Source organism: Nelumbo nucifera, chromosome 5 (genome assembly GCF_055504915.1).
Source record: "Nelumbo nucifera cultivar China Antique chromosome 5, China Antique-T2T, whole genome shotgun sequence".
Lineage (NCBI taxonomy): Eukaryota > Viridiplantae > Streptophyta > Magnoliopsida > Proteales > Nelumbonaceae > Nelumbo > Nelumbo nucifera.
In genome coordinates, this window is record NC_142653.1 from 61,749,566 (window position 1) to 61,761,397 (window position 11,832).

An 11,832-nucleotide genomic window follows, 5' to 3' on the forward strand; every position below is an offset into this window, starting at 1 on the left:
TGTAGTTTAACTGTGTATTCACCATTTTTAGTGACACGCCAAATGAGTTTATCTTCAGAATCTATAATAGCAAGTGGAATTTTCAAAATTGCAGATACCTTCGCAACAAAGAAAATCCATATGAGAATGGTGAGGTTTCATCTACGTGGATTGATTAGAATGAGATCACTAACCTTCTGAAATTTACAATTTGTAGGTCTTTTAGAAACCACTTTGTTGAAAGGTAGGATTGGTATCTAGGCATCACTCCAGATGTTAATCTTCCTACCGCTACCTACCAACCAAACCAGGCCATTTATCCAAAGATTGCACCCAAATAATAATCTTCTCCAAGCCAAAGATAGGGGTTGGTGGTGCACAATTTGACACTCCCTGTTGGCATACAACTTGGATGCCAGATGAGGTAGATCGCTTGGTTAAGCTATAAAGAAAGAGAGAGAAGATCAGAGTACTTGGGCTGCTTTACCTGGTGTGGGCCTCCGATGCTTATGTTTGTGAACTGAAGTTTTCAAAAAGCTAGAAAGTGAGAGAGAGCTTGCATGCTAAATTGTGCGTACCTGTTGAGATTGGAGGTGAGGTCCTTATATAGGCGAGCTGTCGGTAGCCTCACGAAACGCATCCGGGATCTCCGGCTCGTTTGGTTAGGAGGTGGTTTCATGTAGGTGGGGTGATAACTAGCTCTTCCAACGTGTTGTTGTGATCCCGGGGAATTTGGAGGTGATAGTCTGCTTAAGGGGGAGGTCGCTCGGCACGTCAAGCAGGTTGCTAACCAGAGCCAGGTCAGATCGATGGAAGTAGGTCACCTCTTATGTTGACCTAAGATCTTACCTACCTATTCGCAGTTCGGCCTATCAGGGTGGTGCTGAGGTCACTGATGCATTTGTGAAGTGTCTGAAGTGCTCCTAGGGTCTTCTTACATGGTGCTGAAGTGTCACTTTGTTGTTCTGCAATGCCATTATAAGCGTTGAAAAACGGGCTCACTTGCTACTTGGGCTGAAATTGGAGTCGCCGCCTATCAGATTAGAAATGGAGGTGATGGGACCTCCGAGAATGATTTTGAAAATACAATGTTTTAATAGTGATTCCAAAACCCAAGGCATCGGTCTAAATCAGTCCAGGTAAGACTCGGATGGGAGAGGGAAGGGGTTAGGCACCCCTCTCCCGGGTTCAATAGGTGGGACCGACATGGGGTTTTAAACAAGCATGTTGCAAATACATAATTAATAAAATGAAGCAATGATAAAGAAAGTAACAAACTAAAAATAAACCAACAAACAAGATCTATTTAATATCCTTTTTTATTTTTCTTTTTTTTTTATATTTTTTAACTAAGCCAAGGATATGCATTTCCAATGGCTCAAAAGGATATTCCCTTCCGTACTCACAAACCAATCCCCTTTTGGATGTAGGGCCTGAGCAAAAGAGTGAAAGATTGCTCCCTCACCCCTTTCCTATCAGAACCCCCACCTTCGTACTCAGTGGAATGGTTTGAAGAAAGAGGAAGTTCAAATCTCTTAAATTGTTGGATCTCATGAAAGCTAATTCAGCAACGACTCCTTTACTAACTCTGGTCACCGTCCGGATCTCCATCATCCCAGGAAAAAAAAGGCAAAACATAATTGAAAGACTGATTAAAATTGAAACAAACATTTGCTTACCAGAACGATAGGAGAAAACCATATAAAATAAGTAGCAAATTATGGATAAAAATCAATTGGGAAAGAAATTGATTCACAGAGAAAATATATAGAGAGTGACAGCAAGCGTCAATTAATCCGTAACACATATAATGAGCAGAGAAAATAAGAAAAGAAAGAAAAAAATGAGAAATATCAAGTAATTAGGACTCAACAGAGCGGGGATTTTGGCTGAAGTTGGGACGATGTTGGAACAAGAGGTGGCTGTTAGCGATGTTGAACTCCAGTAAGACTAACCTGAGAAGAGAAACGCCAATGTTCTACTTCATTGTCGAATAACAAGGGGATTGACTTCTAGTAGGGAAATTTTGACTGATCCAAGGTGGCTAATTCTGATAGACTGATGCAACAGGGGGTTTTCAGATAGATTTTCCTCCAATTGTGGTTTGTGACAGGTATTTGGTGGGATGAAGCATTGGCAAAGAGGATGGGAAGAAGAAGGGGAGGAAAAGGAGAGAGAGAGAGAGAGAGCGGGGGGGGGGGGAGGGTTGAATCTACCACCGTTGCAACTTATAGCGGTGGTGACAAAATAGAGGGAGAGAGATAATGGGGGAAGAGGGAAAGGAGGAAAAGAAGAAGAAGAAGAAAGAGAAAAGAAGAGAGAGGGAGAGAGAAATTAGGAGTGAAGAACGTTGCCGCTACTAGGAGTTGTAGTGGCAGTTCGGATGAACGACAGTGGCAGGGGAGAATGGGGCGGAAATCTCTAGAACGGAGAGGAAAACGAAGAAGAAAAAAATAGGAATATGCGAGAAAAAGAGGAAAAGAACAATAGAGAGAGGGATCAAAGGAAGACGAGGTTGGAGTGGGGTTCAGATCTACTGCCGCTGCAACGGCGGTGCAAAAAACGAAAGGAGAGAGAAAAATGAGAGAAGAGGGCAAGAAGAAGAAGATCAAGGAGAGAGAGAGGGAGAGGGAGGCTGGAGACGGGGAAGAGCTTGTTGTTCGGGTATCACCTGTTGGGGGTTGTCACAGCTCTCTGTTGCGAGGAAGCGAGGAAGGGGATGGGCTACAATGAATCTGTTGTGGACGCGTTCGTTGGGAAGCAGTACCGCCACCGGCAGCAGCAGTGATGAGGTGTCCGGCATCAGCAGTGATGAAGTGTTCACGTGGGATTATCTAGCCAGTCGCAGCTTATCTTATCTTTTGCAGTTTATCTTATCTGTTTCTTACTTTATCTACTCCAATAAGGACTAGTAGAAGAGTAGTAGGGGTTTGATTTATCTTAGGGAGCCTGATCCTTCTCAAGTTAGGAGTCTTATCTGTAAGTAGTCGAATTCAACAAGGAGTCTTCCTACAAGGATGACTCTTACCTCTTGTAATCTCCTATTTAAGGAGCTGCGATTAAAGAATAAAACATCCAAAAATTTCAGTCAAGGAGAAGAGTAAGGGAGAGTTAGGGTGATCTCTTGGACAAATCACCCCTCAGGTCGCCCTGATAGGGTCTGCATGATAAGGGAGGGGCAAGGGGAAGCTAGAGGTTCTCCCCGTGGACCGACCTGTGACGAGATCCTACGCCCGGGCCCATAACATTTTGGTATCAGAGCCAAACATCATGGGCAATCTGGAGCAGCTGTCATCCAGGGTCCACAAATTGGAGCATCGGCTCGTGGAAAACCATGCAGAGGTATGAGAAGTCAAGGACGATGTTTGGGAGCTACGACGCTTGCTAGAGTCGTATTTCTCTAACAGGGAGAAGAGCCCCGAAGGGACGGCAACCACCAACACCCGCCGACCAGATTTGGCGGAATCATCTGGCGAACGACAAATCGTCGCCCCGGCAGCCGCAGTTGTTCCCAAGTACAGTAGGCTGGAGTTCCCTTCGTACAACGGCAGCGGAGATCCACTGGGATGGCTATACCGTTGTGAACAATTCTTTCGAAATTAGCGTACCGAAGAAAGAGATAAGGTCCGTCTGGCCGCATTCCATCTAACAGAGGAAGCACAACTCTGGTTCTACCGAGTGGAGTAGGAGGAACCCAGGCTCAGCTGGGACCAATTCAAGTCCTACTGCCTCCTCAGGTTCGGGCCCCCATTGACGAGCAACCCGCTAGGAGAATTAATCAACCTCAAGCAAACAGGCACCGTGGCTGAATACCAGCGCCAATTTCAGACCCTCCTTGCCAGAGCAGCCTCAATACGACCAGATCAGCAGGTGGACATGTTCACCGCCGGATTAGCTGAACCCCTGAGGGTAGATGTGGAGATGTAACATCCTCCCAACCTGGTCACCGCCATGAACCTAGCTCGCGCTTTCGAATGTAAACTACAGATCAACCGAGGGTCCTTCAAAGAAAATAAGAAAATAAGAAAAGAATGAAAAAAATGAGAAATATCAAGTAATTAGAACTCAACAAAGCGGGGATTTTGGCTGAAGTTGGGACGATGTTGGAATAGGAGGTGGCTGTCAGCGATGATGAACTCCAGTAAGACTAACCTAAGAAGAGAAACGCCAATGTTCTACTTCATTGTCGAATAACAAGGGGATTGACTTTTAGCAGGGAAATTTTGACTGATCCAAGGTGGCTAATTCTGATAGACTGATGCAACAGGGGGTTTTCGGATAGATTTTCCTCCAATTGTGGTTTGTGACAGGTATTTGGTGGGATGAAGCATTGGCAAAGAGGATGGGAAGAAGAAGGGGAGGAAAATAAGAGAGAGAGAGAGAGAGAGAGAGGGGGGGGGGAAGGGTCGAATCTACCACCGTTGCAACTTATAGCAGCGGTGACAAAACAGAGGGATAGAGATAATGGGGGAAGAGGGGAAGAAGGAGGAAAAGAAGAAGAAGAGGGAAGAAGGAAGAAGAAAGAAGAAAGAAGAAGGAAGAGAGAGGGAGAGAGAAATTAGGAGTGAAGAACTTTACCGCTGCTAGGAGTTGTAGTGGCAGTTCGGCCGAACGATAGTGGCAGGGGAGAAGAGGGCGACAATCTCTAGAACGGAGAGGAAAATGAAGAAAAAAAAAAGGAATATGCGAGAAAGAGGAAAAGAACAATAGAGAGAGGGATCCGAGGAAGACGAGGTTGGAGTGGGGTTCAGATCTACTGCTGCTGCAACGACAGTGACAAAAAACGGAGGGAGAGAAAAATGAGAGAAGAGGGCAAGAAGAAGAAAATCAAGGAGAGAGAGAGGGAGAGGGAGGCTGGAGACTAGGAAGATCTTGTTGTTCAGGTATCGCCTGTTGGGGTTGCCGCAGCTCTCTGTCGCAAGAAAGCGAGGAAGGGGATGAGCTACAATGAATCTCTTGAAATTAGGTTAAATGAATCTTTTATAATGGGGCAAGTGTAATTTTGTAATTTTAGGAAAAATAGGGGTATTTTGGTAATTTTGAGAAAATTGGTCAAACTGGGTCTAGGAGGGTCAAACCGGGTCGAGGAAGGTCAAACCAGGGCTTTGGATGAATGACTAAAATTTTTGGTGAAAAAAGAAGGGTTGAGATGGGTTTGACTATAGATGGGGTTCTGTGTTAGGGCTAGTGAGATTAGCCGAAACGGAATTATTTTATATGAAGAGGCAAACAGGGGTAGTTTTGAATGAAATTTCATAGTATAGGGTTTTTGGGAATTCTGAGTTTATTGGTGGGGCTAGATTGGCGCAAATGGGCCCGAATCAGGCAAATTTGGAAAGGGCTTGATTTGGCTAATTTGGAGCCTCGAAATAGAATCTATTCTCGATGAAGGGGGAAACAAAGGTAGTTTCGGGTGAAATTTCATGGGGTAGGGTTTTTAGGCAATCTGATGTGATTGGTAAGGTTAAATTGGGCCAAATGGGCTCAGATAAGGCGGATTTGGAATCCGGTCAATCTGGAGCCTTAAAATGGAATCTTGATGCACTGGAGGGGTAAGCAAAGGTGTTTTGGGATGTAATTATAGGTGGGTATTTAGAGGTGTCTGGGATCTTTTGATGAAGTCTGATCAGTTTTAGAGGGTCAAGATTATAGGAATTTGGGTCAATAGGAAGTTTCGAAGTGGAATCTGGGTTTGATGGAGGGACAAATGAGGGAACAACTAATATCAAACGAACATTGTTCGGTTCTATCTATAAGTAGGACCCTTGAGGGATCATTTCTCTCATCCCTATCTTTGAAGTTCTAATGCATGGTTAGATCACAGAGCTCGGCGTTGTCGGAGTTATCGGTGTTGTCGGCGTGATCTATTTATACGTCCTAGGTGAGTCGTCTCCCTTAGTTCTGCTTTGTTCATAATGTCTGATATTGAGTCTGGGGAAGAGAGGGGTTCGTCCTACTAGGCCGAGGAAGGAACCTCGGCTCAAGACTAATGAGGTTCTCATTAGAGGCCCTCATCTTCCCATTAGCCATCTAGGGCTAAAGCACCGGACTAGTTCGGTCCCACTAAGCTCTCTACCAAGAACATTTACGAGCTCGTAGCTCGATATAGGGTCCCGGATCAGTTTAGATATTCCCTTTCCCCTGGGCAGCACTCGTGGAAGCATGAGGAAGACGAGATCACTGTCTTCAAGGAGGCCCTGAAAGCGAGCCTTTGGTTCTCCCTTCATCCACTCATTCCCAAGGTGCTGAACTATTATAATATTAGCCTAGAACAGCTTCATCGCAACTCTATTAGGGCCCTAGTCAGCACCATTTTCCTCTGTCACCATGTCGGATTCCCCTAGATCTTAAGACCATCATTGGAATATGCCATATAAAGAAAAATCCTTCCAGTACTCCTGGGATGTACAATTATTACTTGTCCTACCACCTTGGGTGTAAGTTGTTGAATGACTTCCCCTCCAAAGTACCAGCCTGGAAGATGAAGTATTTCTTCCTTGATCAAAGTAGTGGATGACTATTTTTGACGACTTTGAGAGAGGGAATGAAGGACACTAAGGAGGAAACTTTTGAGTGAGTGGATGTAGATAAGGGTGCAGGTCTTAGTAGATTGGAAGTCAATGCTAAGTGAGTATTTGGCCGAGGAGAAATTGATCTAGGCCAGGCAAAGTCCTTCAAGTAAGTCGTCATCTCAAGGTTGGGCATTTCCTTCTTTTTCCTTTTTACTTTCTCTCTTTTTTTTACAGCTCGACTCACCCTTAGATTGTTTGTGCAGGAAACATGTCGGGCATGCAAATTTCTAGGCTATTCCAGGCCATAAAGAGAAGGAAGAGGAAGGTGTCCAGCCAGAAAGGGCATCGCTAAAGCTTGAGGCCGCCTGTACATCCAAGGAGCCCCTTCCATCACCCGGGATCAAGACGACCGATGGTTCGGATGCCGAGGCCATTCTCGAGGAGAGGCACACCATCATAGACATCTAGACTGCCTTGGTGAAGAACAAGGAGGCCATCTTTCCCAAAGAGGTCACAAGACTTTGAGAATTTCATCCTAGTGAGGTCGGTGGAAAGCTTATGCGTTACCTCATGTGTTAGACAATGTATGGCCTTAGCTCCAATCAGATTGATGTATAGATACATTTATTGTAAATGAATAAAAGTACACTATTGTTTCAAGTTGATTTTAGTATGTTTCTGTGAAATTACCCCTTAATCTGGACACTTATGAGACTCATGTTAGTTTAGAATGTTCTAATGCGTTAGATAGACATGGGGAGTTTATCCTACCAAGGTTGACACTGATGTGTTGCCAAAGAATGCGTTAGATAGACATGGGGAGTTTATCCTAGTGGTGTCTAGGGTTAGACACACAACACATGCAGTTGTGTTTGGATGAAACACTAAACACAGACCATTTTCCAATTATGCCCTAGACCTTGGAGATTGATGGGAAAAACTGGAAAGTTACACATAACCTCTATGCTTGATTATGGTCCTGCACTAGGTGTTAGATTAGATTGTCTTTGATATGTTAATCAATGAGATCCATCAAGGGTTAAAACTTGAGTATGTTGGGGCAGCTTAAGAATTCATTTGATTGGGTGATCATAGTGATAGGATCGACCCCTTTGTCAGACAAAGTGAATGATAGGACTTACACTCTCTGATGGAAACCTAAACTATCGGTAATGGATTTCAATTGTGTTTGAGATATGGTTTTGCAAAGTATATTTATATGATATATATTAATGTTTTTTGAAAAGTATTTGCAAAAATATTTTAATTCCTGAGATCCATCAAAGCATAGAATGCGACACTGTACTTTGCAGCTAGGAGAGAAGTCTTTCCCTGTTGGGAAGTGTTTTGATCATTATGGCAGAGAGGTTAAGTGTAAGAGATAATTACAGAGATGATTATTTGATGGCCTTTATTTTATTTAAGTCCATTATCTTTGTATCTTTATAGGATGGCTGAATTCAAATGATCATTTAATGTAAATTTTAGGCTCACATTGAGCCCACAGTGATGTGCTTAGGGGCTCACTGTGTTTAGTAGTAAATTAGACTAAGCCTTATCATAGAGGCTATATTGAACCCATGTGGATTTATGTGAAGTCATTGTGGGGTCCCACACCATACAAATCAGGCATAAGTTGGCCATGCAACATCTTGGGTCGTGAGTATTTGAAGGAAATGGCCTAAGGCCCATAATTAATAAGATTAAGTAAGCTATCACATGACAAGTTGTCATGTGCTCCAAGTTAAATCTGGATTTGGAAATGGGTATGAAGCACCCATCCTCTTAAGTGGATAGGGCTTATCTCTTAATAAAGTCCGGATCCAAATTAGATTTAGATAATCTCTTAATTTAATTAGAGGAGTGCTCCATTAGGAGATAAAAGAAGAAGAGGGCGAACTAGACTAGAACACCACACTCTCTTGTTCTTTTTTCTTCTCTTTTGTCTTCCAAGAAACCCTATCATGATATAGGTTTTCAAGGACTGATAAAGATGAGTTTTCTTTTGATTTTTGCAAGAAAAATTCTAATGAATTCCAGGCTCAGCTTCCCCAGTTCAATACATGTAGTTGGGCTGCAGTTTTGTTGAAAACTTTGTTGCTGAATCAGTTACACCTATACATAGTGCCATCTTTAGTGGATGTTAGTTTTTGGACTGATTTGGGCGTGAACTTCCACCTTGGGATCTGTGTTTTGTGCTACCGGTATCAGGTATAAATATTCCTTTTTGTTTGGTTTCAAATTTGGTCCGGTTCAGTGCAAGACCGATCTTGAAAAATGTAATTTTTCAAAATATAGAGAATTCGATTCCTATAAGAATTAAGAAATTTTTGAAATTTCGCCCAGCCATATAGCATGGTTTGGCTATCCATATGATGATTCCTAACCCTTCCAACCGTGGTATCACTGTACTAGGTTCAGCCCTTAGACTAAATCAAACTAGATTTGAGGCAAAACTCAAATCGAGAAGAACTAATATAACCCATTGGAGCAATTAGCAAAAATCTTTGAGAATCCGGTTCTTAGAGTGAGCCAATGATCTAAAATTTTTATAGATATATTCTAATATATTATAGAATTGTTCTATTGTGGATTCTTGAAATCTTGAGTTAAAAGTGTGATGGAGATCGAACTCTTGATGGTGGCAAGATTTGTGTACAATTATTTTTTTTGTTCTAAAAAGAATGTATTAGGTTTTTTCTTATGTAAGCAATAAAAATTAGGATATTTTCTATTTTTTTACAATGGAAAAATCACTGGAGCATGTAGAGAAGACATAGGTCGTAGATGGAGATTGATCTGTGGATTGTAGTTCCGTAGGGATGTAGTTTTTGTCCGAGTTAGAATTAGACCATTACACTATCAGTCTTATCCATTTGTCTCTGATTATATGGTGTTTATTTGCTGATATAATTGTGAATCATAACTAAGAATTTTATATCATTATCTATGTGAATTTATGCATATTTTGGACACCAAACCCTATGTTGATTTGACCTAGTTTTGCTCCAATCTTGTTGGTTCAAACCTATGGTTCTTTGAGGTCTGTCATTTGTGTTGGAAGGGTTATGATCCATCATATGGATGGTTGAATCATGCTAAATGGTTGGGAAATTTTTAAAAAATTTCCTAATCCTTCTACGAATTGAATTCTCTATGCTTTGAAAAACTGCATTTTTCAAGATCGGTCTTACATTGAATTGGACCAAATTTGAAACCAAGCAAAGAGGGAGATTTATATGTGATATGAATACCACAAATGCAAATCCCAAAGTGGAAGTTCACGCCCAAATCATTCATAAAACCAACCTCCACTGAAGATGGCATAGTGTATTCTTGAAGCCGGTTTAACAACATGGTTTTCTACAAAACTGAGATCCAACTGCTTTGATTGAACTGAGGATGATGATCTTGACATCTCCTGAATTTTTCTTGCAAAAATTAGAGGACAACTGATGTAAATTAGTCTCAGATTGCTGAAGTCGAACTAGGAAAAAACTACGAGACAAAAGGGTGGAGAGAGAACTAGAAACTGCAAAAATATGAAGCTGTCTTGAACCCGTTTACCCGCTCCTCTTATATAATCTCTTATGAAACTATCTCCTTATCTAATTAGGAGATAATCTAGATCTAAATCAGATCTAGACTCTAATTAGAGATATACATTATCTTCTTATAAGATTAGGTGCTCCATACCCAGATCTAAACCCAAAATTGCCCCATGTCACATGACAACTTAAGCAATCATGTGACAAGTTAATTAATCATATTAATTATGGGTCTTAGGCCCATCAACTATAAGGCTCACGACCCAAGGGTGTTGCTTGGCCAACTTTGGCCTGATTTGTACGGTGTGACCCTATAATGACCTTGCATAAGTGCACATGGGTCCGACCCAACCTTTGTGAAAAGGCTTGGCCGAATTCACCACTAAATGTAGTAAACCCCAGAACACATCACTATGGGATCAATATGGGCCCAACATTTATACTGAAATGAACTTTGAATTCATCCATCCTATGAAGATCCAAAAATAATGAACTTAAGTAAGATAAAACCTATCAGGTAATCAGCTCTGTAATGGTCACTTACCCTTAACCTTTCTACCCATAATGATAAAAACACTACCCGATAGAGAAGGACCTCTCCCCTGGCTGTAAGGTACAGTGTCACATTCTTTTCTCTAATGGATCTTAGGAATTAAAGCATTTTTGCAAACATTTTTCATAAAACATTAATATATATCATATAAATATATTTTGCAAAACCATATCTCAAACACAGTTGAAATCCACTACCGATAGTTTAAGTTTTCATTAGAGAGTAAGCCCTATCATTCACTTTGTCTGACAAAGGGGTCGATCCTATTACTATGATCACTCACTCAGATAAATTCTCAAACTGTCCCAGCATACCCAAGTTTTGACCCTTGATGGATCTCATTGATTAACATATCAAAGACAATCTAATCTAACACCTAGTGCAGTATCATAATCAAGTATAGGGGTTATGTGTAACTTTCCAGTTTTTTTATCAATCTCCAAAGCCTATGGCATAATTGAGACAAGTACCATAATCAAGTATAGAGGTTATGTGTAACTTTTTAGTTTTTCCCATCAATCTCCAAGGTCTAGGGCATAATTGAAAAATGGTCTATATTTAGTGTTTCATCCAAACACACACTACATGTGTTGTGTGTCTAACTCTAGCAACTGAAACAAGTTGCATCATCAAATTATTTTTAGGTTAAAAAATTAATTAGTGTAATGGGTGAATTCTGAGTTCTCACGGGTCCATCCCAATACATCATTTTTGACTTCACATGCAATTCTGCACATATGAAGAAGAGGCACATGTTAATGGACATATGTCCAAAATTTATGGCATGGGCAGGGACGTGGGTAGAAAGCTGTGGGCAGGAGATCCGAACTCATGTTCTATGTTCTAACAGCAAGATTATTTTTCTTCATAAATCTATAAAAGCTTGGACGCTATCTACTTGCTTTAGCAATCAATAAGCTATCTACTTGCTTTTCCATATCTATTCTTCATAATATTAAACCCCCAAATTACCTTCCCTAACCTTAAAAAAGCCCATCATCAATCTAAAAATAGGACCAGTTTGACACCAGGTTGTTATTAGGAAATTTTGTTTTTCGATCAGTATTGGATCAAGCATACTTCATCTACTATGAGATAATGCCTAAACACCCAAAAACAGAGATTTACATAACAAGAAAACAATACTAGCTCGTCGGTTCTTGTTCCCCTTTGTTCATCTCAGGTCAGTTTATAAGATTAGGCCCCCAAATCTGCTGATCACCTAAAAAAACAGAAAAAG